This window comes from Falco punctatus, assembly GCF_963210335.1.
Source record: "Falco punctatus genome assembly, chromosome: 5".
Lineage (NCBI taxonomy): Eukaryota > Metazoa > Chordata > Aves > Falconiformes > Falconidae > Falco > Falco punctatus.
Window position 1 is genome coordinate 85,502,358 of NC_137584.1, and position 23,323 is coordinate 85,525,680.

At 37.7% G+C, this 23,323-nt stretch overlaps 1 protein-coding gene across 6 annotated transcripts in view; it reads left to right on the plus strand.

Annotated features, from left to right (window-relative positions):
* Positions 1 to 23,323, plus strand: part of EXO1 (exonuclease 1) — a 70,064-nt gene that overhangs the window by 21,621 nt on the left and 25,120 nt on the right. For 3 of the 6 annotated variants that reach the window (XM_080389743.1, XM_080389738.1, XM_080389742.1), the window contains one exon: positions 2,840 to 13,871. The gene's annotated coding sequence lies outside the window, so the exon portion shown is untranslated. The remainder of the gene's footprint in view (positions 1 to 2,839; positions 13,872 to 23,323) is intronic. The other 3 variants (XM_080389739.1, XM_080389740.1, XM_080389741.1) reach the window with 3 other exon arrangements.

Sequence of the window (23,323 nt, forward strand, 5' to 3'; positions counted from 1 at the left end):
ACAATTTCTTGTTCTAGGAATGATAGGGTACCAAATTAAAATTATCAACCTAAAAGGGAAGAAAAAGGGTGGAATCCCTTTCTGAACAGTAGAGGTCATTTTATACTGATAACTGGCCTGAATCTAGCAGCAGCAACCTGGGATTTGGTTGTACCAGTTATAAAAAAAAAAAAAAATAAAAAAAAAAATAAATGTTGCTTTCTTACATTATTACATAGCTTTGAGTTTGGCAGTGAAATGATAGGGTGTCTGAATACTTATGCTAGCTGGGTAGGTAAGGCATTAACCAGGCAATATAGTTTAAAGAGAGGTCTTAAGATGATTTTTTTTTTAAGATTTTTTAAAATTTTTAAATTTAAATAGTTATAATTTATTTAATATAAAAATAAATAAATTTAAATAAATAAAAAAATCTAAAGATTTAAAGATTAATCTTTAAGATTAAGAGCTTTAAAATGAGAGCAAAAGGATAGGAGAGGAAAAAGTATGGGGAGAGGAAGGCAAGACTGAATACGATTTAGTAGCTGAATTCGTTAGCTCAGAAGTGCTATGCAGTTACAGGATGAGCTACTGTTGAATTACTATTTTTCACTGGAATATGTAGATTTAAGTACCCTTGAACAACCATCACAAATACAGGCTTCAAACCTCTGTTGTAAAATACAGATGACATAGAAAAAAATAGGAATGATGGATGGCAAAACCAAATCATATCAAGGCTATTAGAAAGGGCTTTAGATTATGAGATTCTGGGTCTGATAAGGCCTTTATCTACTATTTTTGGTGGTATCTGGTAAGTCACACCAGTTTTCATATCTGCAGGATAGCCCATATGGCAGTCCTTTGAATACCTACAACAGTGGACAGGGAATAAAAGACAGGCTATGACTTTACAGAGACCAAGTGTCTGCACTGTGCCAGAAATAGAATGAATTATGCAGAAAAAGTTGTGCTGGATGATGAAAACTTAAAGGTGACAGAGAAAAGGTGAAGAAAAATGGTATGACAAAACTGTGCATAAAAAGGAAAAACAGCAGGGAGAGTTAATAACAAAACAACTATTCTAGGGAACAGGACTGAGGGAGTGTTGGAATTTGGAAGAGGTGGAGAATACTTTCAGCAGGAGGTAACTATGCTGTAGAAATGCACATTTAAACATCTATAAAAATACAGATATGTAACTTCTAGCCTTCAAGCTGGGGTAGAAAAGTAGCTTTTCAGAAGTACTCAGAGGTTTAAGAGAATTCTTTTAGGCTGATGTGGCAATATTTGCTTTGAATGAAAGATGGACTTTAGAAAGGGTTACCTCTCCTGACATGTTTGCACAGCAAAGTCATAAGTATAGGGAGGGTTCCTCTGGTACTATGGCAGGAGAGGTATCAAGTAGGTATTTTTCTTAATATTACAAATTCTATAAACAGTCTTTTCCATTAAAGAATAGTCTAGTAGAGACAGGATTTCCATGCTTAAGGCATGTATTTAAAGCTGTTTACATCCTCTTCAGAATATGCATTCTGCAGACATAGGCATGGAGTGAATTTTGTCAGATTTTACAAGAACACAAGTTAAATTGAGGTACGGTTTCTTTAAGAAACAAATTGGGACACCTCTACTGTGCTCTGCATAGCTTATGTAATACAGTGAAATAGACCATTCCGTCTGTTTAACATCTGATGCTTTATGTATATGCTGCATCTAAATTACTTCTGCTATGACTTTTTGTTCATCTATGATCACTTACTACTTAAAACTAAAATTTCACCTTCACATTAGGCTGAAGAATAATGTTCTGCAGTGAATGAAATGAGTTACTGCCCCGTTTGGAGTAGGACCTCCTTCCTTGCTTTCATTGCAGAGTTCAGCTTATGCATCCTGAAATGCACCATCTGAGAGTACTGTTGATCTCCAGTTCTTCTCTGTGGAAAGCGGGACTACAGATTTTCTTCCCTCATACAGGAGACTCTAGGAAACATTAGGTCAGTAGGATAAAAATGCTTGTCAGGGAGCTTTGCCTTGTGTGAAGCATTATAGTTTCTGTTCCAATAGCTCTCATTCTCCCCAGACTCTTCTGTTCCAGGCAAAATCTTACTTTTAACAGATGTAAAATTCCGGATTTGGAACATGGCATGTACCTGTGTGAGGTCCTGTTTTGGGAAGGATTCTTTAATGGCTTCAAAGTAACTGTTCAGTGTTAGAAAAGTCCATGTGACCTGGAGCAAGGTGGTTTAAATATTTGAGGCACAGTCAATGTACCCTTAGATCAATAAGATTGAATCTAGGAAGATTAGAAGTTTTATTCTTTGCATTACTTTAAAAACAACTGAAGTTAATATGAACGACTCTACAGCCTGTGTCAAACAGGAAATTAGGGTTTTGTTTAGCTTGTTTCAAGGCCAGTATCTCGGACAGCACCAGAGTTTGGTTTTTAGAAAGCATCAAGTTTAAGTATTTGCAGTGAAGGAGAAATTATTGCAACACTTGTAATAGCATAAGTACTCAAAAGATGAATTTACTTTTTAGTTTAAATCTAGCTTGTCTTTCGTCTGTTGGCTTGTGTTATTTTTGTCTGCTGTATTAAAGGATGCCAGTTCAACATGATTGATTTGTTTTTCTAAAATGAGGTAGCTGACAGATAAAGGAAGTGACTAAATGTAATTATTCTAAGCTGATACTAATTGGATTTAATTTATTGATTTCTCAGAAATGATTATTATCTTTCATCATTAACGATTTCTGTTAGTATTTGGCAGAACTCAGTATTAAACTCTGAGTGAGAAAGCTTCCAGAAATATAGTAGAGTTTACCACTTTGAAGCTAAATTAATATTTTTTTTTGGCAGTTCTTTGCAGCTGGAAGTGGATCAGAAGCTCTTGTCTGGCCACCGCATTGCCAGAAGGTGTCATTACCTCTGTAGCAGCAAGGGGAAGAAACATGGCTTACATCTTAAGATATTTCAGGGAGGTTTTTTGGTTGCTTCCATTGGTTGGTATTTGTTTCTTTAAAATAAATTCCTTATTTGATAGTAACAACAAGTAACAACTGTGCGGCTTGCCCCTTGTTCCTACGGTAAACCTATTTATGCCAATTCAGAGCTGCTTATGAATGAGGCTAACCGATCAATTTTACACAGACCACTAAATTTTTGGGCTTCAACAGCAAAGAAATTTCCTACTTTCTCACTTTTAAACAACGTTTTCAAACATTAAAAATATCCTTTCTTTCTTACCAATTAGCACCCCAAACAATTTTAAAATTTGGCCAGATGGGAGGAAAACAGTTCCATTGCACTTGAAAATGCATGTGATACATTATTTTGTTTAATAGAGCTTTTAAACTTAAGGCTAATAAGATTGATACTTAGAAACTTAAAAGTCTAGATGGTATATCTTTAATTCCCGCAGTGCTTGCAGGTAACTGTCACAGCATTATGGTAGTATTTTTTAAGAAATGATTACCCTTCCTGCTCCCTGTATTTGAAAACACTTGTTTAATCTTGGTTTTAGAAAAGGAGACATTCAAAAGCTTTTTTTTTTTTTTTTTTCTTATACTCTAAAGTGAAAGGATTGCAAGCAGTAAACAGAAAATAAATTGCATCCTAACAGTATTTCATGGTTAGTTAACCAAGTTATCAAGAATAGCATTGGCTAGGGCATTTTTTTCAAATGTTTACTCCAGATGTTTACTGCTTCTCTTCAAGCTGGATAAATTGGAACAATTTTGTATACCAGCACATTTAAGTTGCTTGCGTGTCTGAGAATTCCATTGAAATTCCTGCTTTGCTGCTGTCACTGAAGTAATCTTGGGCAAGCTTCTTAATTTCCCATGCTTTGTTTTGCAGTTTGTGTAATTAGAAAATAAATGTTCCAGTCCTACTCCCTAAGGATAATTCTGCAGAGATTTGAAGAGTGTTTGCATCTAGAGATGGAAACAAAGGATTTGATGCATATTCCAAATACTAGCCTGATTACTTGGTTACTTGTTTGTAACTCTCTATAAAATGGATTCTAAATCTGTTATCCAAAAGTGACCCAGTTTTGAAGTGCGATGAAGTGTTATTCTGGTAGGTGAGTTATCCTTGTGTATACTACAAGCGGTTGAGTTGAAGGGATGCAAAAACCCCAGAATCTAAATTGTCCTCATGATACCTCTGATGTATCTATCTCAAAGAGAAGCTGCAAGAATTAGGATAAATACATATGCAATGTACTAAAATACAGTCATGCAACTGGGAGAATACCAGTTCAACACTAATGCAAAGAAAATTTAAGAACTATACATTTAGTGGCATGATTATATGCTGCTGTGAGTTATGTTAAAGTATATGAAGAGAATTAATACATCTAAATTTGTATAGGATACAGTGGAACACACAAGGCAACTCACTGTGGTCATTTAATGGAGGGGCCCCCATTTCAGGAGGTCCTGTTGTGGTTCACCACAAATCTCAGGACAAGGATGATTCACTTCTCTTTTGGCTTTCCTTCTCATTAGCTAAGGAGCTGAGAGCCCAGTTGTAGTGAAATAATTCCTCTTTTCTTAAAAAGAAAAAAGTTTTGGTACCATTGTATTTTTACGGTAGTTAAGGACTTGCTTAAATGCTTGTTTATATTAATGACAGTATTTCCTATATAGCTAGTAAAATGCTGGTGCAAAGCTGAGTGGTAGACAGGGAGATTCTGCTCTATTGTACTTGGATTAACAATCCTCCTGTTCGCTTCTGCGTGCGAGTGCTCAAAATGAGGGCTGTGGAATACTGCTGCTCGGAAAGCTAAGAACTGGCACCTTAGGGAGGCTCAGCATCTTCTAGTATTGATTCCCTACAATTAATTCAATTGCAGATTACACATATATTTATTGTGTAATAATCATTTTGTTAGTGATTGTTAAATATTTTCCTTGACTACAAAAAATTATATCACACTTGTATTTATACTCATCAGGCAAAGAGGGAACTCTGTCAACATGTATAAACTTGCTATGTATAGAGTTGTAGTGCCTTCATGTGGGAAGATTCTGAGAATCAAGAATGCAGTACTGGCTTCTTAATTTGCTTAATTGGCATTGTTGTCATACCTGGAAGTCCTGAAACAGTTGTTGCTATATAGAGGCTAGTAACACTGGCTAAAAATAATACTCAATTTTATACAGAAGGTAATGTTACTGAAAATCCAGACTGTAGATGTCTTGTTCATTATTCTCTTGCTTGGAATTTGACCAAACTGGGAAAAATGTCTGTCACAGAAACCATAAATGTGACACAAATAGAAATAATTGTAAGTAGAAAAGTTGGCAAATGTTTTCAGCAGATAATAGTTCAGTTAAGGCATACAGTTAATGTGTGCAAATGGGGATGTTTTGAGATCAATTAGCAGCCACGTTTATATCATTATCATCACTTTTTCAACAATTAGGTAATTTGGCTAAACTAGATACTAATTTTAGTTAATCTTTCAATTTTTTCTCCAATCAAGAGCATTTAAAAATTAGTTAATGCTAACTTTAGTATATTAAAACTTTTTTTATTAGCAAATATGATGACCTCCAATGTTCATTGGAATTACAATGAACATTTTAAAAAACTTTTTAGCTAGAACTAAATAACCTAAGTATTTATCTATAAATAATTTCTAGAGAAACTATAGAAAACTGACTTCTGAGATTATGGTTGCTAAGTCTAAGAAAACATTGAATTATTTTTTTTTTACAAGGTAATTGGTATAATTTTTCTTTCAAAACTGTTCTCCTGATCTGGAGTTGCTAAGTAAAGTAAAGGCTGGATAATGGTCTTAAAAAGCTGATCAAAACTAAGCTGGATTGTCCTGTCCTTCATGTTATATGAATGTTCAGAGAGTTAAAAAAATAAGCTAATATTTGTATTGGCTTAAAAAAATCTAGTTCTTGGAGGTCAGTCACAGTGAGAACATCCATCTTCTCACTAAACTATAAAAATGATACAATTTTGGAGGCTTCTGTGGTTTGTCTTATTTTTCTTGGTTTCCTGTGTCTGGCATGCAGAGTTTGCCAGTGCCAGAGTCCTGGAATGATATCACCCATAACTTACCACTGGAAGATGTGTGCTCACAGGGAGCTGAACTCTGTCTTCTCTGTTACCACTTTGACAGGCTTCTGACAGATCCGAGAGCAGAACTTGGTCTTGGTGAGACAATTGCAACCTCAGTTTTTAACATAGAAAGAGAGAGCTTATATTCAACTGGAATGTAAATTGCAGAGGACACTTTCAGTCTTTCCAAAGTGTCAGTAGGAGAACATTCCAGGTACATGGATTCTTCGACTGCATTTAAGTGCATTTACATCCACTAGTGTATATTGCAACTAAGTAATATATGCATTAATTTCAGTATAGTAACAGATAAAACCAGGGTATGGTTAGAAAAAAAGATTTTTTCAATCTAATCTATCTTTCAGGGACCATCAGAGCTGCTGTCACCAGGGTGTGTTGAGGGGCAAAGCACAATTCAAGTCTTTTACCATCTCCTCACCCCCAGTCCCTGCACAATGACCACATTAAAAAGAGAGATGTATTTTAGGAAATGTTTTATATTCTCAAACCATAAGATGGCAGATGGTGACATGGGTCTGGCTCCTTCAGTAAAACGGACTCATCTTCAGTTTTTCTGACCAGGCCACCTTACCCTGCAGCCACTCCATAGGTCTTCCTCTGACTTTTTAAAATTCTCTCAAGATACAGGAAGGGAAAGGCCATGGGTAACTTTAGTGGATCAAACCATGGATTCCCTGCAATGATGTCATGACTTGTTTTCTTCTGCACTGCTCTTATGTAGTCAAGGATGAGATAGATGGGAAATAAGTGAAAGAAAGCAATGAACAGCACCATTGTGAAGAGACTCTTCCGTGGAAAATTGAAAGTTTCTACCTTTAATTTTAGAAAGCCAGATGTCTGTGGATCTGAAGCTAATTTTTCCCCTGTGAATGAATAGGGTTCATCACAAATATTGTCAGACCTTTACAGCACTCCCAACCTCCTCACGTTATCTAATGCTTGTTACAATGAGTTTCTTGAGGTTTAGTCCCACTTTGTGTACTTTATGACAGATGGTCTCAATTTGCCTAAAACCACATTACTTTTTCACAGCAGCCCAATGTTTTCTTGTGGCTTGACTTGCCACTTCCCCACCCCCAAACTCTAATCCTCTTTTGTAAATATGCTGTTATAGCCAAGGAACATCCTTGTCAAAGGCATTAAGGGTTAAATGATACAAAGCTATAAATGGAACAACCAGGGTTTCTGTTTGTCAGACCTTTTGGCGCTAGGTCTAAGCTGCTTCAGGTTCAAAATACAGTTAATTGTATTCTGAGAAAATTGTGTTTCAGAGTGCATTGTGTTAGAGTTGATTGCTAATTCAACTTAGCCATTCTAACGTTCAAGTAGTCTCCTTATTTTGTGTTCCAGCATAAATGAGCTGCAGTCTCTGCCTTTTTCCATCCCTATAAAATTAGTGCAAAGCAACATCAGGATGAGAAAAGAATTTGAATGGAATAGAGCATGTGTGAACTTTCTTCCATGGGGAAGGTGGGTGGCCAGGAGACTGAATATGTTTTCAGGCAGGTACTGCTGCTTGAATGGCACAGGAAATTGTGACCCTAGATTAACAAACACTTAAGTTTGGGATCATTGCAATTGTCCTGTCAGTGCTGCATGCCTAGGCAGGCTTCTAGGGTGTGACCCCTAACATGTGCTCCGCCACAATCAGCTGTCTTCTAGGAAGAGATTTAAACCATATGGAACTGGAATTACACAAATCTGTATTCAAGAGATAATTAGTGACACAGGCAAACTAGTGTTTAAAAACTTGTGCTTAGGGTTGGGGAGAGGGAGGGTGCAATCACTCTGGCTGAGAGGTACAGCATGCAAATCAAGGCGTGACCAGAGCTAAGCTATGGTATACCCTGGTTTATTCACAACTTTGGTCTGAATTTGCTGATGCTGCATTACTGAATGCACATTATAGCACACAAAATTTCATGTGTGTGTTATGTAACAAAATGGTGGCAGTTAAATGAAGAAAGAAAAAAATAAAACACCCAGATTTGGGGGTTTTGGCTTTTTCTGGTTTGGCTGTGTCATTGAAGCTTTAATGTGGACTTAAAAAAAAGAAACCATACCTGCAAATGGATTTGTAGGGACAGAGGAGGCCAGCTTAATGGCAACCCTGTGTGTCCAGCCATGTCTGGGGACTAAGGCCCCTTATCCCTCATCCTATTCAGGTGCATAAAGGATAGCAACAACGTAGGAAATAAACTATTACTTATGTCGGTTGGCATAAAATGAAAAGCAATGTTTTTAAGCTACATCGAGAACAATTTGCGTTAGGTGACATAAAGAGATGTTTGGAGGATGCTGAGAAAGCTTGTGGATCCTCAGAAATTGTTAGCAGATACAGTCCTGTATCTATGACACATCCTGAGTGACTTCCAGTGATTGCTTCTGGTTCTGTGGTATTCGACTATGCAAGTCTGAAGTATATGAAATACAAATAAGGAAATAGATGAGAATAAAACCTTTCATTGTTAACTTTTCTGTTCTTGAAATGTTGTATGTAATATTTAATACAGAAGAGTTAACAGTATTTATTGCTGTTCCTCAAATATTATCCAGAGGTCAAAGACCTATTACACTTGGTCCTGGGCAAACATGAAACAAATTCGGTGTGTTGGACTGGTGTTCTTAAACCCCTATGTTGATTCACAGAAGGCAGCGAGTCTTGAGTACAATGGAACTTTCTCTGGCATCTGGTCTGGGAGTCTCTTAGTGTTTATTATAGCTGTATGTCTCTGCACGGGAAAATAAATGTGGGACTGCAGACAAATTTTATTCTTTTTCTATAACAGAGGAAAGCTAGAATAAGTATATCTGAAATTATTATTCCAATTTTGGACCAGCACTACTAAGCAAGTCTACAACTTGAAAGAAAAGAGTGAATGAAAACAGAAATTAATAGCTGTAGAGTTCAATAGGCAGTGTTTTTGCTTTGGATACAATTACATTAGTGAACGAACTTCAAGGCTGGGTAAATAAGATTAGAATAATAATCTATACCCTAGGAAATTACAAAAATCTTCTGTGGACTGCATTGAAGACATGCCAAACAATCCTTCATTTCTGGAAAATTGCTACTGCAGACTGTTTTAATTTTTCCAGAAATTTCACAAAATTCCTTCTTTCCACTTGTCACTGCTGGCTTAAAAAGCAGATAAGAAGCAAAACAAATTTTGGTGGTTTAATATAGGAATAAATTTAAAATGGAGGGCTAGGGCAACAAAGGGAAGCCTTACATGTTATTTCTGCTGAGGAAATACCAGAATGGCAGCCAAATCACTAAAAAAGATAAATTATCTGTACTTGTCTTAAAACTTTGACTACCATAACTTATCTGTTACCCAAAGCTTTAAAAGCTTTGTGTTTTAAACCATATTTTAACAATAGAAACTGAGTATGCAAAACTCACACTGGTACAGATATGGTGGTATTTATATGTGCTTTTTATTGATTCAGCTAAGCACTGCCAGTGGGTGTGCTTTTACTTTTTTTTTTTTTTTTCTTTAAAGTTAATTGAAATTTGGTTTAAAAATACTGACAGAACATAGGATTTTAATGTTACTGCAACCCTGAATTTAATGAATTCTTGAAACCAAAGTGGCTATAATCTACTTTAACATGAAGATAACCAACAGAGTTGCTTGGTCTTTATTGTTGGACAAATTTCTGTCCAACAATAAACAAAAAAAAAAGTTTACTTTGGAAGGAATATAAGAATGTTTCTCTCAACTAGCTCATGAAAAAAAAGGAGATGTATGATAGTTAAGTCACTCGCTCATACCATGCAAGAAAACTGTGGAAGAATAAGGAGTAAGTTATCTACAATTGGAGCATTTTCAGTGCTATTCTACATCCTTCCTACCTTCTCTCAGACCAGGGATTAACCCTCACATTTTGGTAGCAAGTCCCAATAAGATTTGTACCAAATTCTTTGTTAATTATTATGCAATTTAAGGAAACACAATGAAGTAATGGGGGGGTTATCGGTTATTAAAAAATTATTAGGATACACATCTACACATTAGTGTCTACAGAGTGTTAACTAAGACTATTTTTTTAGACTTGTAAACAACAAATTGCTACCTAGAAAGCCTTACTGCTAATGGTGAAATCTGAGTTAACTCTAATGCAATTAACTTTAATGAAACGGTGTTTCAGCTCAAAGGTACATAAAGGTAACAAGGCTTTATACTTTGTAATAGTGTGCATATCCCTGATACTCATAGGCAAAGCTCTTCTCAACTCCCTACCTGTGTGTGTCTAGAAAGCTAGGTAGTATTTGTTGCTATTTTACTAAAGCACAAAATAGGACAGTTGCCATACATCTCTGAAAACCATGTAAATAGGGACCATTTTTTACAGTAAATCAGAGCTAACTCCTGGTTTTCTAGTGTGCCCTGTAACAAAGTAAAACAAATTTTTACAACTTTCTGGCCTTAAGACCCTGATCACAACACTATACCTGAAACCCAGCTTTCACAAAGAAAGATTGTCTCCAAATACACCTTTTCAGTTTAATAAATAAAGAAGCTCCCTGTACTAACCAAGTATTACCAAACTGAAACAAAACAGTGATCCTGGAGTACAAATATTCTATGCAAGGTGTGTAAAGTAATTGTGCTCTCCATGACACTGGTGAGTGTCAAGGAGTACTGTTTTGGGCACCATACTTTAAGAAAAACGTAGATGTACTGGAGACAATCCAGAAAGGGCTAAAAAGAATGAGCAACAGTCTAGAAGGGAGCATGAGGTAGGGTGGAAGGAATTGGCATTGTTTAGTCTAAAGAGAAGGCTAAGGGAAGATGGGATGTCAGCCCATAACCACGAGCAATGTTTCTGCAAAGAAGAAAATAGAAACTATAGATTGGAAAAGAAGTAATGAAAGTGCTGCAGCAGGGGAGATTCAGTGTTATTGCTAAAAGTAACTTTCCTTGAATAGATTGATTAAGGACTTGGTAAAGTTTTCTGGCGAAATTTCATTTTCAGTTTAAAAATTAAATGCCACTATCTGGCAAAGATGTGAAGCGCAAGTAAACTCTGTATGTTAGTTGTAACTTCTAGGTCTGTTCTGAAAACTTAGCAATGAATTCTAGGATCTCCTCAAGATTTTATATTAAACAAATATTTGCGGTAGGTCATGCCCACTTGGGATCATAGGATGCTAGTTGCTGAATGCAACTGAGTTGAAGCTCAGCATATTTAGCATCAACATTATAAGTAGCAGCATTCTATTTTCATTCAGGTTTTCATTTCACTCTTCAGACCAGCAAGAAAATCTTGCAGGGTGGTAATGGCTCAATCCCAATTTTTCATTGCATATTGTCTTTGTGTGGGCCACTGAATAGAAGCATTAGTTTTGCTCACAGTCATAGTTGTTAATTCTTTGTAAGGTCTGGGCCTCTTCCTATCCCTGCTCTATTAATATTTCCAGAATTGTAATGTGGTTTTAGAGAATTTCAAATCAGTTATTCTTTCTATGTTTATGAGGAAATTGATTTTTCCTTTTTATATCAATCATCTTTAAATAATTTTGAATACTTTGAAGTTGAGTTTTCAGCCCTATCTTTCTGATCCATTCCTACTCCTTTCTAGAGATCTAAATAACAAATCCACTGAAGAGTACCTACTGTAGCTGTACACAAGCTATAAGCAATCAGGGAGATTATGATTAGATATGCACATTAAAAGTACATAAAGATTAAAGGGCATTTTAAACTTATATCCTTCTGAGCTGAAATTTGGAACTTTATACTTCCTGTGTGCTGATGAGTTCATAGTATTTGTGTTACTCACATTTACTTTGTGCTTCTAGAGACCTGGTATCTAGGAAGAGACCACTTACCAGTCAGTCACAAATCCATTTAGTCAGAAAAGATGAATGAGCTGGACTTGCCTACTCAGGGTGTTACTAGAAGCCTTCAGACATGGCAGGTAGATGAAGTTACCGCACCACGATCGTATTTTGCCTAATGTGTTGTATTATGCCATACCTTCATATCTCCTTAAGGATGCAAGTTTTCTGGAGTATTTACCAGCTTGACAGAATATGGTAACTGTGACACATACAATTGTAATGGAAGTAACTTCTGAGTTGCAGTCAGTTCAATTCTAGCTGTTATAGTTTTCAGCAGCAGATCTCAAAGCAACAGAGGTCAGCAGTACTGTCTTCATCCTCATTTAAAAACAAGCATAAAACGATTGTAAGATTGGGGCTGAAAGGATTAGCTGCTGCTCTCTTGTTAACCAGTGTCAGAGTCAAAAATAGCACTTGGGTACCTTGAATCCCAATCCTGCATTGTAACAAAGAGACAGCATTCCTGAAATCATCTGAAAGCACCTTGAAAATTACTTTCCAATGGGTCACAGATGGTCAGAAAGGAATGGTATAAACACATAAACCCCAAAAATTCAGTTTGTAAGGATGACTATAAACTTACCATTACTCATCTTTTAGGAGGTCTAGGAACATCACTGTCTCTCTTGATGTATTTTAGGTTCAGCAGCAGAAAAGCTAAACAGGGGGATAGAATAACAGAGATGTGTGAAAGCCAGCAGGAAGGATGTCCAACCAGTTAGAACTCACCCCAGCCCTAACTCCAGGAACAAACATTCATCTCTTTACCCCTCTCTCCTGGCCCTGAAAGTTCTGCTTGCCTCTAGCTTTGGGTGATAAAACAATATTCTTGGAAAACAGTTGCATTTCAGCAGGAGACCAAAGATGCATGTTTATTCTGTACAATACTAAATGAATGGACGACACACAAGAATGCATCAGCCCAGTGAGTTATATGTCTACGCCTCCATTGTCTGGAGTATAACTTATAAAACTGCTTCTGCAATTGAGACGTGTACCTAATGCTATCCTAATATGGCTGTGGTTGAGATCGTCTGAACATTCCTCAGCTGCCCCTGCAGGAGAATGAGCACAAAAATGTTAAACATACCACATTTATATCTGTTGTGAAATGCTGGCACGCTCTAGCAATCAGCATTAATTCTTGATTTGGTTTTGTGGGTTTCTTATTTAAATGCCACTAATTTCAGTTTGGAAGGCTTCAGTCTCCCATATGTGATATTGATTTCAGATGTGAATGTGTGTATGTTTGTATGTGTGTTGGAGATGAAGAGGTTGAAATAGCCTTAGGCATCTTCTATAATTCCTAAATACCTGTCGGTCAATCTCTAAATATTGCATATATATAATTATCTTCTGCAGTGCTGGGCAACTACATGAGTATGTAGGTACAAAAAGTTATTTCCAATGGTTTCTATGATGCCACTGAAGTCACACATACTGAAGTTTAAACATCAAGGAAAATACTATAACTTAATTAAAAAGAAAACAAAGATGACTTCTGAAGTGATGTAATGCAGTGTATTTTCATGTATGTGATAAAGTATTTCAAAGAAATTACTAGCCAGTGAGATCACTCAATTGGCTCCATCTGTGATTTTCCAAAAATAGATGTGGCATTGTGCATTGAGAGGTCTATTCCAGTTGTGCTGCAGGAGAATCCATTACTTATCATAGAACTCTTCTGAAAGAACACACTTTCTGTTGGTTTTTTTTCAGGGCAGATTTAATGTTTGGACTTCAGGACTGTGGGAAACCAGGCATCAGCCAGCTGTTCTTTAATCAAGGGGCTGGCCTGTATCCTGAGCAGTTGCAGCACCTGGGGACTTTGAGTGTCGTTCAAACCTACCCTGGCTCTACCCACCAGGCTTGCCTAGAACCTGGCTTGAATGGACCAGAGATTCTGGCTCACAAAGCATCTGTTGCAGCTACTATGAGGTAAAACAACCCCTGAAAAGCATGGTAAGAATGACAGATTGTGGGGTGTGTACGTATGTCTTTTTTGTTTGTGTGCAAGTGGCCTGCTGAAAGTGGACTCATTTTGCTGAAAAATGGTTAAGTCTGGCAGATTTGTTTTCAGTCAGAAATATATCTTCTTTTCTTTTTTTCCTTAGTGACTGTATTTTTTCAAACAAAACATTATTTGTAATTGTTCCGTGTTTGAAATTCACAAGCTGTCTTTCTTTGAATACATTGCATTAAAGCTGGGCATTCCAAAAATGTCTAGGAAAGGTGACATTTCTTGGATAAAGAGGCAGGTAAAGGATCAAACCAATGCAATCTAGTGATGTTGTCTAGCACTCACAACATATGAAGGAGAGTTCTAGAAAACGACCTTTTGCCTTAGCTTGACCAGACTTTAAATCCAGCCTTATTAATCCAGAATGCTAGGTTAGCCTTTGTTCTAAACTTCCTAGACTGCATAAGAAGGCATCCTAGGCCATTGTTATGGGGTTACTTTAATCAAGCAGATGTCTGCACTGCTGCCAGAAAAGATTTGCCTTGTCTTTTCTCCTCCTCTCCAGTAAGCCACTGCCTTTTCCCTGCTGCTTTCTGTGTCCTGCTTCTAGTGTGTACACAGCAATCCTTTGAATCAGGCCAAAGAACGTTATTTGTCTGAAAACTAGTATTGAGGAAGCAAAAAGAGTGAGTGTTCTTACAAAGAAGCAGCAATGTCCAAGGGTGCAAAGGTGGGTAGGATTGCCCCTTCATGGAGCATTGTAGATTTATAGTGAACTGAAGTAACTGCATAACCACGTTCTCAGAAATTCAGAGAAAAAAGCACCTAGAGCTGGAGAGCACCTTACCAGGAAATGGGAGGACCTGTCATACATCCCAAGTTCTGCATGAAGATCGCTTATGATCTCTCTTTCAAAGTTTCACAGTTAGAAGTGGAGATGGATACCTATCATATATGCTATATCAGTAATCAGAGCCCACAAAAAAAGATCAGGATACACATCTGCCACCTTTGTTGAAAGTGCTTTTGCCACCAGCCCAGAGACCATCTTGGAGTTGATGTAGGGAAGTCCTTCCACTGTGGCTGAACATGCAGTAGCCCCTTGAAGGAAGGCATTCCAGATTGCCTGGGACAGACCTAGGTGTGAGGAGGAGCATGATGCTCTTGTCAGCTGATTTGGATGCTTATGTTGGAAGAGAAGCTGGAGTTCTGCTCTGGCATAAAGTTTACATCTTTCATAGTAAGTAAGATGTGGTGAGAGCAAGAATAAAAGGTAGACATGAAGAAAATAGAAATCTATTCATACATATCAGTTCATACTGCCAAAGGACAAGCATGCATAAAAGCTTCTTTACTATAAACTGCACTGGAGATGTTCTAAAATCCTTTGTAGGTAACAGTTAAATTGAATAAGAGATCTTCAGGAAAAGCCATCTTGAATGAGGGATTAAGATAAAGTTTTTATGGTTATTTCCCCCTAAGCCAGCAAAATTGGCATTATTGGAGCAGGAAGAGAAACAATAGTTCAGAATCTTGTAGACATCAGCAGTTAAATCCAGAGATGTGTTTGACACTGCCTCTGCAATTAATATGCACAAACCCAGCCTAATTCTATTGTAGTTTAAAGATACATCTTCCCTGCCTCTTAGGTAATCCGGGCTGGGAAAGCTTATTCCACATCAGTTAGGATTTCTTTTAATTTGCATCACTTTTTCTATCACAGCAATGCACAACTGACATGTATGATTTTATTTATGCTATGTAACCAAGTTAATGTTCTTATTACTCTGCTGCATATCCCACGACACCTTTGCAGGAGGGATGATTCATCTCAACAGGCTTAGCTAGTGAAACTCTTTAAATAACTATATGTGAAACATATGGTTCAAGACAGAAAACATTTTGAGAGTGGAATAAGGCCAGGAATAGCAGCTGTCGCTAATACAGTATAGTGAGATTTGATGTCTCATAGAGGGCAAACCAAAGCAAACTTTAATCTCCAAGACTCTTTGAGCTTACAGAGTAGTTCAAAAATACAGGGCTACAAAGCGTCTGCTACTTTTAGGTTAAAACTGAGTTGTCTTTTCTACCATGGCTCCATTAAACGTTTTGCTTTCTACGTAGGGCAAAGTTTCCATGTGTAGGCAGGCAGAGACAGCTGCTGGGAGTTATCTGGAAGATTCAGAAAAGAGGAAAGCTGGAAGGGAGGAGCTGGGGGGGATGACAGCAGATCAGCTTCAGGACTCAGAGGGGCAGGGGGTATTCTGCTGATTCATTACTGGGACTTAGCTTGGAAGTCAGAGCAGTGAGATTTGTGTTTGTTCCACTCTAGCTACAACAAGATTCTGTGCGCCTCACTACACTTTGGTGAATCCAGTGCCATCAGGGAGGATATGTGTTTGAAAGTAGCAAGAATATTATAAAGAGAAATCTGTGGATAGGAACAAAACACATGTTAAGGTGAACATGTGAAGAATTACAGTTGTAGTTGAAGAGAATTTATATCTGAGAGTGATGGACCAGAACTTCAAGGGAATAGCTGTTTCAGGAGGTTTTCTTTCTTTTTTTCTGGTTCCACTTGTAGGGACAATTTTCATCTTGACCATTATTCAGTTTTGTGTGCCTTCTAAATGTTAGTGTCTGTGAGACAACCAGACTAGTTGGGTGGTCTTTTCTAGGGATGCAAGAGATAGTCTTGCATCATGAGCATCAAAGCATGGTACCTGTCTTTTAATTCCTTCCCTAATCTTCCTTCCGTGAAAGGATGTTAATGCTTCTGTATTTCAGCTAATAGTTCTGTGGCTTGTGAGGAGTTCATGCAACACAGCTGCAAAACTGCCACACTGAAGCTGTCAGAGAAAAGGAGCAGAGCATATGGCTGTGGCTGTGTGTGGACTTGTGTGTTTAAAAGGTGATAAACAGGATTGTCATGAATGGAAAAAGACTACATTTTCCCCTGGACAGCTTATATTTGCTGGGTTTGTCTGAAAGAGAAATAGTCTTACACAAAATGAACATGTTTTGCTCTTTGTATGAAATCAACACTTGTACCATCTTTCATATTTGAGTAGCCGCAGGCTGTTAAGTAGGAATGACATAGAACTTCTCCCTTCAATTTGTCTGTCCAACCCATGTATTTTCACATGCCAGGCCAGCCTCAGTCTCTGCAGCTGGCATGAGAAAATCGAAATGTTAAATGATGTATGTCCAGTTCCGGATGATCCCAAGGTCATTCTAATACGTGAAGGCAAAACATTCTTTGTTTCCTCTCAGCTTTCAGACGTGAGTGTATCTGGGCAGTAGGAGAGTGATAGTCTCCCTCTGGAGCCATGACTGGAAGAGAATGCCAAATCACACCTCAGATTATACCAGCAGGGCACAGGTGGTGAGCCCATCTAATGCAGCTAGCTGTGTGCTTGAACTCTTTCTGCTCTTTGACGTGTATAACAATGTTGCATGTTGGCTCAAGAAAGGGAACGGAAGATACCATCAAAACTGTAGTAGATAGAGAGACCTTTATCAAAACAAGGTCTTTATGCAATAAAACTCTGTATTTCTTTTCATTCTTCCTTTTTTTTCTCCTTTCTTCCATCTCTTTCTTCCATTTTCTTCTTGCTAGATTTCAAGTAGGTCAAGTTATCTTACCATAGAACAGCTGTGAAGATTTCATTGACACTAAGGGGTTGAACTAAAGATCACTTTTCAAAAACCATCCAATCTTGATTTGAAAACTCCTGGAGAGAGAAAATCCACTGTTGCATTTAACAAATTCTTGTTCTGTTTCTGAATTCATTACCTTCACCTTCAAGAAATCCTGCATGCGTTACCTTCACCAAACAAAAAAATATCTTTGTGTATAGTCTTGCTTCATTTAGTTCCAATAACTACCTATCAGACTTTGTCATACATTTATCTACTGGACTGAAGAACCCTTTATCAACAATTCCTGCCTAAATTATGAAGGATTTAAAAAGAGTAGTTTAGTTATCTATTATCCGTGTCCTAAGTAAGATATATAAGCTGAGTTCTTGGAATATACCTCTCTCTCTCCACCCCCACCCTCCAATACTTGACTCATTTTCTTGGCAATTCTTTGAACTTCCTCCAAGCTGCAACATAATCCTGAACTGTATGCACTAAGCTGAACATAAAAGCAGCCATTCCAGTGCCAGGTGCAGAAGTCAGATGAAAATTCTTTTCCCTGTACACATGTCCAAGGATTGTATTAACCTTTTTTGATGACTGGCCACACACGGTGGCTAACATAATACAATTATTCTCATGTTCTTCTACAAGACAAGGCCCAGGATCATCTCCTGTAATTATAGCTCTAGTCAGGCTTTATACGTGGCTGTTATGTTACCACTGTATGTTCTCACCTTCACATCACCAAGTACCAGTGACCTGCCCTTCACTTTTTATCACTGTTCCTTGAGAAATCTGCAGGCTTTCTCAGTGATAAATTTATGGTGGGGAAGATGGATGTTTTTCTTCTAGATTGTTGGTTAAAATGCTGTGCTAAAAATAGCACAGGCCTAGACACATGGCTATACAGAACTGAATTAGAAGTACAATTCCTTGGTGATGATTTCCCAATTTTCAAGAGCTTTTTTGAGATCTGCTTATAAGCTAGTGCATTTTTCTAGCTCCTATAGTCAAAATGCTGTGTAACCAAGGCAGACATCTGACAGATTAAGTGGAAGCTTTAACATGTTAATAACAATACCTGTTTAATCCTGAATGGTAGTCTTATTAAACGCTCTGATAGACAAGATATATTTTCAGCAAATGCGTTAGCATCAATATTAATCTCCTTTTAAGCTCCGTTAATCAAGTTCTTGGTATGTCCTACCATTACTGATGTCAGGTTGGAAGGTGTGTGTTTACCTTTGTTAATTCATTTACTCTTTCAAAATACTGTCAGAATATTAGCTTTTGGTTAGTCCTTTTTGAGTTTCCAAGTGTCTTAAGTGATACCAACAATGCCTCTTTCATGGTCCAGCAATCGTAGTTGCCATTTGACTCTTGGAAAGTCAGAGCATAACTTCCTTCTTCAACAAAGTTATAAAACTTGCCTTAATCATAGGATTCACTTGCATGTGTGGCCAAGTGATCAGAGATGTTTCCCCAGTTGTAGGGGCTCTGCTGACCTCCTGGGAGATCAGCTGGATAGTTGACCTGGGGTCTGTCAGGTTAGTTTCAGGCATTAACACTGCCAGCAGCAGCATGGATTTAAACCACCTCATGCTGTTTTGAAACCACACCCACACATTTGCATCCGTATAAACTTTTTGAAAGCAGACCTATAAAAGTAACTGCATGAAAGTAAGGTAGCCTGTACATCTTTTGTGTGTGGTAAGTAGCGACATGTGAAGAAAACCTGGTTTCAGTTAACCTGCGTGTTTTCAGCCTAGTGATTGTAAAGAGATTTTAGGCATTAGATGCACACGCAGGCAAACACACATGGCAATAAAACTTAACCCACAGTGTCTCTACTTTATAGCAAGTAACAGAGGATGAAATTCCTCTTAGAAATAGAAAAGTGGGGAAAAAATGTTATGATATATAATATAGTTGAGGAACTAGGCAGATACCAAACCAGAAGCCAGAGAGAGAGTTGTGGAGGTCTGGGGTGACTGTGGAAAAGGTTTAGTTTTTGATAGAGCTGCTGGAAACCATTTAGATAATCTGCACTGCTCATGAATTCATTCCGTTTGTTGCTCTGTAAAATATTAACTAGTCTGGTACATCTCAGCCATAGTTAATCTGATAACAGTTGTGTTGTTGTGTTTCTTTCTGAATAATTCAAGAATCCAAATAGAGAGGCTCCATATTTCAGATGAAGCACATTATGAAGTGGTGGGCAGGGTCTAGAAAGCCCCTGTCTAATACTTAAGTAATCTGTGGCACATTGGCATTAATATTCTGTTTTAAAGACGGTTTGTCGGTTTGGCATAGAAGGGCTGGACATGACAGTAGGAGTTGAGCATATGGTGTCACAAACCTTTTCTCAGGCACCCCTCACAAATTTTGCTCCACTCATGCACACATGTAGAAGTATTTGAGTGGTAAACTTGATTGAGGCACTGTTGCAAATGAAAAATATAGGAAGCTGAGCACAGAGACAGGACGGGAGAAGCAGTGGGGCTAGCGCACCCCAGTGTTGAAGTCCCAGCGTGGTGACGACTGTCAGTATTCGGGAAGCTTTCCTGGAACACATCTCACCCTATGTTACAGTGATCTATTGGGCTTATCTTTTTCTTCAGAGAAAAGAAGAATATAAGAAGATCCCATATGCCCTCCACAGATTTGCATCACCTTCACTGTGATTACACAAGTGTGTGTGGTTCAGCAGTATAATCTAAGAACTTTCACTACCAAGGAAGATGTTTCCATGTCTAAGGAACAACGATGTTTTAATAGAAAACATAGAACCAAAGGAAACAAGGACTGGGAAAGGGCCTCCAGAAATCTTCCCCTTGCCTCATGGCAGGGTTAATTTAGGCTCATCTTCCAGAGATGGACACTCCAGAACTTTCCAGGCAAGTTATCACAGCATTTTATCATCTTTTTCATTAGGAAGCTTTCCTAGTGTTTTCTTGCTGTAATTTAAGCCCATTACCTCTCATAATAGCCAATGTAAACAAGCAAAGATTCTTCCCTCTCCTTTTCAAAGAGCCTTTTGTATGTCAGGGATATCATGTCCCTTTTCCAGCCTTTTTTTCTTGAGGCTAAACCGCCTCAATTCTTGCATCTTTTGTCATAGGACACAGTCTAAACCTTTGCTCATCGTCATTACTCTCTGAATTCTCATCTAGTTCATATTCTTCTTGGAGTGCAGTGCATGAACTACACACACTACTGCAGCTGAAGCCCTACCATTGTTGAGTACGGCAGACGGCTTGTTTCACACATCTTGCAAGCTCTGCTCCTGTTTAGAAACCCCAATGTGGTGTTTGCTTTTTTCACAACAGCATGATAGTGTTGACTCATGTTTAGCTTGTGATTCAGTATATCTCATAGATTCCTGTAAGAAGAAATGCCACCAGCCACTTGTTTTCTGTCCTGTATTTGTGCAGCTGATTATTGCTGTTCAAACGGAGTATTCTGCATTTATCCCTCTTGAACAATGCTCAGGCAGTCATGAGAGCCCTCTTCACTCTTCCTGAAAAAAACTGGCCAACGTTTTGGTTTTTTTTTTTTTTGATGTTTCTTATTCCAAAACCCACAAGATACACAGGACTAGCTATTACATGGAAATTTTTTGCCTTTGGATTTATGTCTTTATTTGTTTAGAGGGCATAGGGAATAAGGGTAATAGATGAGCACCAACTCTATTAGCAAATACTTCATATGCAGACAAGGAGATAAGAGAAGAAGCTTCTCAATTCGTGTGGTAAGCTCCATAAATTCTGATTTGTTTAACCAGAGATTAAACCCAGATGTGAAGCAAACAGGGTTAAGAAGAAAAAGGCAGGAGCTGACATTGATTAAACCTTTGTAAAGTTCCATGACGTCAAGAAGATGATTAAAATTTTAGTCAGGAGAAAGACCTCCAACATGTATAATTTCCTTTGTGTTCTCTTGCAATGCAATCATGACTTCTGGTGCAAAGTAATCAAGGAGTTAGTTACGAAGAAAACATCTCCTTCCAGTATTTTATAAAAATAGGTTTTTATAAAATGCTGAGTTCCCACTTGATAGCCAAAATTAAATAAAGAGATCTTCAGCAATTTATTCTGGAGCCAAAACTGGTGCTAAGCACTCCTGAGAATATGACAGAAATAAGAAAATGTGTAAAAATAAAAGTATTATTAAGTGTGATTCTGAGCATGTTTTTTATATCACTGATTCCTTTACTGGTAGACATAAGTATTCAGGTGTACTAGCAACCATGACGCAAGATGCTTAGGCTGATTAAATTTAGCATGTTCCCTTCAAATCCCACAAAGCACCAGGATTTGTTTGAAATTCACTTCTACAGTTTTGGAATCACTGTTCAACTATTCTCTTGTTTAAAATTAGTAAAACAGAAACAGGGCCAGATTCATTAGCTGGAAAGACACTTATATTTTGAGCACTGAGATCTGTCTGAGCCTTGAATTCTGGCCTGCTGTAGATGTTTTTTTGTTAATCATCTCATTTATTTCCTCTAATGTCCCAGAACTAGACCAAGAATAACTTTGAAGCACCTATTTTTATTATTTGAATAATCCAGCATTTCTCAAAAAAATCTCATACAGTTATTGATTAAGGTAGTGTTGCAGACTTCAGTGTGACGCTAACTTTGATAACTACATAAATACAACAAAGAGTACTCATGGACCTAGTTGAAGGGTCAGAAAATACATGTGTAGAGAAAAATACTGGCCTGTCCAAAGGATTTTCTTTTCAAATGTCCTGAATATAGGTGCTGTCACTGCTATCTGTACTCCTTATTGTATTAATCTCAGAGCCCAAAGGTTTCTTAACAGATAGATAACACATACAGCATAAAAGAATCAGTCTGCAGCATGACTCTCTTACCTCTTACCTTGACTGTTACATCCTCTGAAGAGTTTACCAGCAATAACCTACTGAGCTTCACAGCTCATGCATAGACAAGTTATGTTGTACTCTTGCTCTTCTGTTTGCAAACATACTGAAGAAAACCTTGATTTAGTATTTTCTTACTTACTTCAGTAAAATTCTGCTGTGATTCATAGATAGATCTGCTGCTGGGTAAGTAATTCTCAAAACTATTTTTTGTGACTCTACAAAATTGGCTAGTGGCTTGGTGCTGTGTCTTTTCCTAGTTTGAGTTTGAGTTTGCCAAAGTGCTTTCAAAGAAACTATTCAACCCTTCCCTAATACTGCATTTTAAGCTTTGGCTCCAGTTACACAGAAAAGATGGAGTAGGACACAGTTTCTGTGTCTCTGTATAAGTACAAGGAGAACTAAGAAGTAATAACCTATTAAAGAAGTATTTGCTTTAGCTACCAAGCAGTGGATTGCTGCACCAAGAAAATAATTATCAACAAGCAGTCAGGATGTGTGGTTTCTGTTGCACATGTTGAGGTGGATTTTTTCCTATAACTGTGTTTCAGCCATTCGTCCTCATTCTCCTCTGTCCCACCTCATGCTAAGTGTCGAAGGATGCCTTGAAGCACGGTCTTGTGGCACTTCTAATAACAAGAGCCTCACTCCATTGCCATGTATCACTTTCTTCCCTTTTTCTCCCTTTGTTTTAGAAACTGTGTAGTTTTGGCTCTTCCCCTCCTCACTGGAGGCTGTGTTTCAGCAGCATATAGTGTTTGTGTGTGTGTGTATAGGTTTTGTGTGTTTCATAAACAGAGTGCTTTGGAAACAGTTGTGGAAGGAGCAGGGGAGCTTACTGCTGGAGTCTTCTTCCACAGTTTTTCCTGAATTACCAAATGAGGTCATCACCTAA